The following is a 6,205-nucleotide window of genomic DNA, read 5'->3' as shown; positions in this document are numbered from 1 at the left end:
CACCACGAAATTAAAATACAAAAAGAAGAATTTTCCACACCGAGCTGGTTCCTCTCCCGAGTCCTCTAAAGACTGACACCCCGTATCGTCACCCCTCAGCACACCTGGGACATAAAGCTTCTCCTCACCTTTTCTCACCGTGTCTGTCCAAGGAGCAGCTCCGAGGGTCTGCAGAAGTACAGGAAGGGCCTCAGCACAGTGGAGCCACCAGAAGCCTCGAGAAGCTTCGTGGGATTCCTGAAAAGGTGAAGCCGTGTCTGCGTGCATGGGAAGCCACCTGCTCTACGTGGGTTTACGCTGGGTCAAGCAGAACCGTGAGGGTTCCTTGGGGGTCTCTTGATCTGAGTAACGCAGTGTAAATGCACGCAGCATGAAGACCAGACACTGGTGAAGGCTGGCCCTGTCCCGACCTGCAGGACCTAGTTATTGCGTAGAACCCGAGGAGGACCGTACCTTGAAGAAAACATGGGCGGGAGAAAAGAATGGAGGCAAGACAGTGTTCTGATCAAGCCTCAAAATTTTGTTGTCGAGCGGTTATATTTATACACTCAAGTGGAGAGGGCAGGGGCGGGACTGATCAGGGAAGAGAGTATTTGTTACAAGCTCATTGGCGTCCACCAGATGAGGTGACTTCTACTTGGCTAGTCAGAAACAGGTGGGCTGTGCCAGCAGTTGCAGGCTTAAGGCTCCCGACATCTCCTCCCTTTCTTTTTTAGAAAGGTGGGCTTTGACCGAGAGAGGGAACAGAGGCCCAACTCCTCCCGTGAGCTTTTAATGAACCCACCAGCTATGGCTCTTGGTATCTTTTGGGGAGGAGAGGCAGAGCCGGTTTGTGTAATATTAATATGATACCAACCTCTATGCAAGTCAGGCATGCTCTCAGGAAGGACTAGAGAAGGCACAGAAGGGCCCTTCCTTGCGGTGCTTTGCCCGTCACTCTGCTCGGTGCCCATACCTCGAGACCCTCATCCAAGGGTGAGGTAGGCATGTCTCTAGTTTCATGCCGCCCCATGTGTGGGGGGGAGCTAGGCCTTAAAGAAGTCGATGCAGGCGCAGGGGTGTATTAGGGGGGTTAAGATTTCTAGGGTGCCGGGGATCTTGTTCCACATCGTCATCATCCTGAGTTGTCAAATGGTGGTAGTGGACGGCAACAGCTGGTTTAGTTAGTTGATTAACCTGTGCTTTAATAAAAGCAGTTAGTTTTTGCACTGCCCAGGGGCCAATCGACAGTAAAAGGAGGAACCCTGTTAGAGGTCCGAGAATAGTAGGAAGTAGGGTGGACAGCCAGGGGGTTTTTGAGGCCCAACTTTTATACCAGGCTTCGTCCTTTTCTCTTTGTTTTTGCCGGGTCTCCAGATTTTTCTTTATTTTTTCAATACTGTTTTGGACTAACCCAGTTTTATCTTTGTAAAAACAACATTCTTCTTTAAGGGCAGCGCACAGACCGCCTTCTTTAAGAAATAGAAGGTCAAGACCACGGCGATTTTGAAGAACTACCTCAGAAAGTGAAACAACAGATTCTTTAAGGTTATCAAGGCCTTCTTGCAGATTTTGAATGTCTTTATCTATGGCCAAGCTAAGGGTATGGAATTGTTGATTTGTAGTAATTATAGAGGCAATGCCGGTCCCGGCTCCGGTGGCCCCCAACCCCAAGAGGACTGCCAGAGTGATGGCAGTTACAGGTTCCCTTTTGACACGCGAGGCGCTATGATAAAAGGGAATCAAATCTTCAGGTGGATGTATTGAGACCTTAGGCATTAGCACAACTAGGACACAATATTCATGATTTTCTACCAATAACTGGGGGACAATAGAAGGGGTTATTCCAAAAGAGCAAGCAAAATACATTCCTTGGGGAGCAACAAGGAAATGGTGTTGTGTTAGAGGCGTATGGGAGGTATTGCAAATAGGCAATAATTCAGGGGGAAGAAGCAATGAGGTACTATGAATGCAGAGGCCAATTCCTGACAATTGGGCCAATGTAAGCCCGGGAGAGGACTCAGAAAAAGGAGAGTCCACCCAGCGTGTCTGCCGTGAATCATTGGTATAGGTCATGTCTGGCGAGACAGTTGCAATGCCTTCATAAAAAGGGGGAACAGGGGAAAAACACATCCAGCAATCCTCATAGGTCGAGGTGTTAAGGGATTGTGCAGTGGCATTAGCTAGGGCCTTTAAGGCCTCACCTGTGGAAGGCCTAACGGGGGGCAAACGGGCTTGATAGGCAGTGCTTTGGGGAGGGAGAGGAGTATTCTCTTGGAGGGGTGTTTGGGGGCTTTGTGGCCAAGACAGGGCTTTATTTGGGCCCAAAACAATTTTTGGTTCAGTATTAGGTGTGGAGTGAATTAATTTCACCTTGAATGTGAACCCTGGATCCATTCCAATTGCATCAAGTCTCAGGCCCCATTCATGTCCCCTTGTCCATGCCACAAGGGGTGCTCTTTTTCCTTTATCGGTAAAGGAAATAAGAAGGGGAGTACACCACCCTTGGGTTCTATGAGTATTTTTGCATTTGGGGGTAGCGGTCACATTAGGCTGGGAATTATGCCAGCCCTTTTTAACTATTATATAATCCCAAGTAGAGACAGGGTGCCAGTAGGCATCACCCGTGGTTTCACACCCCCAGGAGGCACAATAGAAAGAATCTCTAAATCCACATTGGTGATTAAGGGTCCGGCTTCTGTGCCCACCTGGGCAAACATAGAAATCAGGCTCTCTGAGGGTGGATCTCCCTCGGGCCGATCCACACCCGCCCCGCCAGTGACCAGCTTGGCTACCCTCGGGGAGTTTGGAGAGGGGGAGGAGAATGTCCGGAAGTCCCCAGGCTGGTGATGCTCCTTTAAAGCCGCTTTACAGGCAGCATTAGCATTTTCATAAGCAAGCTGTTTTACAAGTTTCCCTTCCCAGTCTTCTGGCCCTAGGACGCCCTCCGTAGTTTCCTGTAAATGTGCAACGAACTGGGAGAAAGGTTCATGGGGCCCCTGAACTATTTTGCTCAAGGGCGTGGTGACCGAACCTTTTGGAGGAATGGCTCTCCAGGCCCCGATAGCAGCGGCCGCTGTTTGACTAAGGATCCCAGGGGACAAACTGCGTTGTTTACGCTCAGAGGCAAAGTCTCCCCTCCCACATATCTTATCAGCAGTCCAGGTGGCCATGGGAGACCGGGGATTTTTCTGGTTGCGCATTGCCTGAGTTTCCCCCCTGTCAAAAAATTCTGCTTTCCAAGTTAAAAACTCTCCCCTACTCAGCACAGATTGGGCCACTCTTGTCCATTCTCCTGGCAACAGAAAGCCATCGCCAGGCAAACTTTCAAGTATGGACAAGTTAAAGGGAGCTGTGAGGCCATAGCTCTTTATAGCACTGTGTAAATCTTTGACAGTTTTAAATTTTATCCGTTTTACAGTAGGCAAAAGGTTCTGATAGTCTCCCTCATTTTCAGAATCGTTATGTGGGTCTTTCCCTTCTTCCTCAGATTGTGCCACATCGTCATAAGCTGGGTCATCAGGTGTGCTGGCTCTAGGGGCCTCTTGGGCGTCAGTAGACGCCTCCTGAGTTGTATCCGGGTCCTGTGAGGGTTTGGTACCGGATCGAGTCATGATAGGGAAAACAAAGGGTTTGGCCCGGGGTCCCTTAGGGGGCTTAGATTGAGGCCCCGAAAAAATAGAATTTTGTAGAGCGGAGACTTCTAATTGTAAATTAGCCAATTCACTCTGTAAAGTAAAGACGCTTTTGAGGCTTTGAACTTGTTGTTGCAGTTGTTTCTTTGTCTCCAAAAAGGGGTCAAGAACCGCCTGAGGGATATGGAGGGGGTTGTAAGGAGGGGGGCACGTGGCAGGCTTCCCTGCAGCAAAAAAGGTATGAGATGAAGGCCAAACAGGCTCATGATATTTGGCGGCCTCGTCCTCCAGAACAGTTGCATCTCCGGGATCAAGGGGTTCAGGGCCGGGTTTTGGGATTATGGGGTATATTTGAGAATAAGGGCCTCCAGACGGAGGCGAGGGCTCTATGTCCACGACTACAGAAGGACAGGGGGAAGAGGTAGCTCCACCTTTAACGAATGGGGGGCGAGAGAGCTGTTTGAGCGTTTCAGTGGCTACCGATAGCAGCTGTCTCTTATTACTATCAGTTTCGGCCCCTTCAATGATATCTCGAATGAGTCCCCAATAACTGAGACAACTAACGGGGACAGCATTTGGTCCCTCTTTTTCTAGTAATCCATTTAAATCTTTTCCTACTTTTTGCCAACTCAAGGGATGAATATCTGGGCCGCTAAGAATGAACCACGGACATTTTTCATCAACAAAACAGAAAAAACTAACCAAATCCTTTTTCTTAACCCGAATTCCTCTCTCCCTTAACGACTTCTTTATCTCTTTGATAAAGGTCTCCTCTCTGGAGATTGAATGGCCCATGTTAAAAATGGGACAGCAATGACTTACCCGCCGTTCCGACGTCTGGGGGTCGCAGCCGCCGGGAAGGCACTCCTAGGTGCGTGCACGCCTTTCACGAATTACGCTGTCCGGTAAAGGTCCGTGCCTCGAGCCCCACGTTGGGCGCCACTTGTCCCGACCCGCAGGACCTAGTTATTGCGTAGAACCCGAGGAGGACCATACCTTGAAGAAAACATGGGCGGGAGAAAAGAATGGAGGCAAGACAGTGTTCTGATCAAGCCTCAAAATTTTATTGTCGAGCGGTTATATTTATACACTCAAGTGGAGAGGGCAGTGGCGGGACTGATCAGGGAAGAGAGTATTTGTTACAAGCTCATTGGCGTCCACCAGATGAGGTGACTTCTACTTGGCTAGTCAGAAACAGGTGGGCTGTGCCAGCAGTTGCAGGCTTAAGGCTCCCGACATGGCCCTGCGCTAAATGAGTCCACACTGATTGACGGATTGACCCGGGACCGTCCCTTGGTTCCTCCCCATTGTCTCTCAGTACCTCAAGGCACCCCAGGCCCTCACTCACATTGGTGGACTGATCCAAACCACTGCCTGGTTTAGCCTAAGCGCTTTCGATTGGACATTTGAAGGTGCGCTGTGCATTTCCCTGCAGGTCCACCCCATCCTTTCTCCTCATTGACCTCTGCTTCCACCCACATGCCTCTGGAGCTCAACCCCATTTTTTCCCCTCTGTAGCCATCACTGTAAACCATAACAAAAACCCTAACCATAATGCTAAAGTAATGTAAGTAAGTGGGAAGAGAATTAAAATGTTAAATCGAGCTACATTCAGAGACTACATTCAGAGACTCAGCATCTCTGTGGTCAGGCCATGAAGGTACCTGCAGAGCAAAGGAAGATTTCTGCTGGAATTGCTAACAACCCATTTCCCACACCTGTAAAGGGGAAACAGGAAAAACAGAGCCTTTAAGTGTCTGCCCTACACAAAATAAAATCATTCATTCCCTGTGTCTAAAGCCATAGATAACCTGTGGATGAATGGCTGGGAACGGCCCGCAGGCTTTTCACGCTACATACTCTTAACCTTTCTCACTGTTTGTCCATAGCGAAGGAAATGGATAAACAAAGTCTTTAAACTCTAACTCACAGGAACAAAAGAATGAAATATAAACTGGACTTACCCACAATACATGGGGCTTTTTCCTTGTCTTGGCTTTTTGTCTTTGCTATTTCTAGTCTTTGCTTTTCCCCTTTTTACAATAAACTATCCTTTTGACTCTCACTACGGCGGGCATGTTGAATTCTTTCTACACTTTCCACCAAAGAACCTACTCTTCTCTCGGGGGAGGGGTTGGTCTCCTCCCCACTCAGGGAAATTGGCCCTTTCCTGCCTCAAACTATAACCACAATGCATTACCCATAAATGATAACCGTAAACCATAACCAACATAAACATAACCAGAAACCCTAAACATAATCCATAATCTATCACCACAAACTGTAAATTACACATAGCCATAAACAGTTATGTGTAGTTACCGTAAACCATGACCAAACTATAACCCATAACCTGAACCCCTAACTCAGCCCCAAACTCCATCCCAACCCCAACCCTTATCTTAGCCCTCTAAACCATTAACATTTTAGATATAGAACTTCCTACAGAATCAAAAAGAAAAAAAAGGCATTAGAGCAAGTGAACGATTTTGGCAGAGTTACGGGACTAAATATCAATAAACCACAATCTGTTTTACTCATATGTGAGCAAGGAATAATCTTGAGAAGAATTTAAGTAAATAATCACATTT

This window comes from Pteropus medius, unplaced genomic scaffold, assembly GCF_902729225.1.
Source record: "Pteropus medius unplaced genomic scaffold, Ma_sr-lr_union100, whole genome shotgun sequence".
NCBI lineage: Eukaryota > Metazoa > Chordata > Mammalia > Chiroptera > Pteropodidae > Pteropus > Pteropus medius.
Note: the sequence above shows the minus strand (reverse complement) of the source record.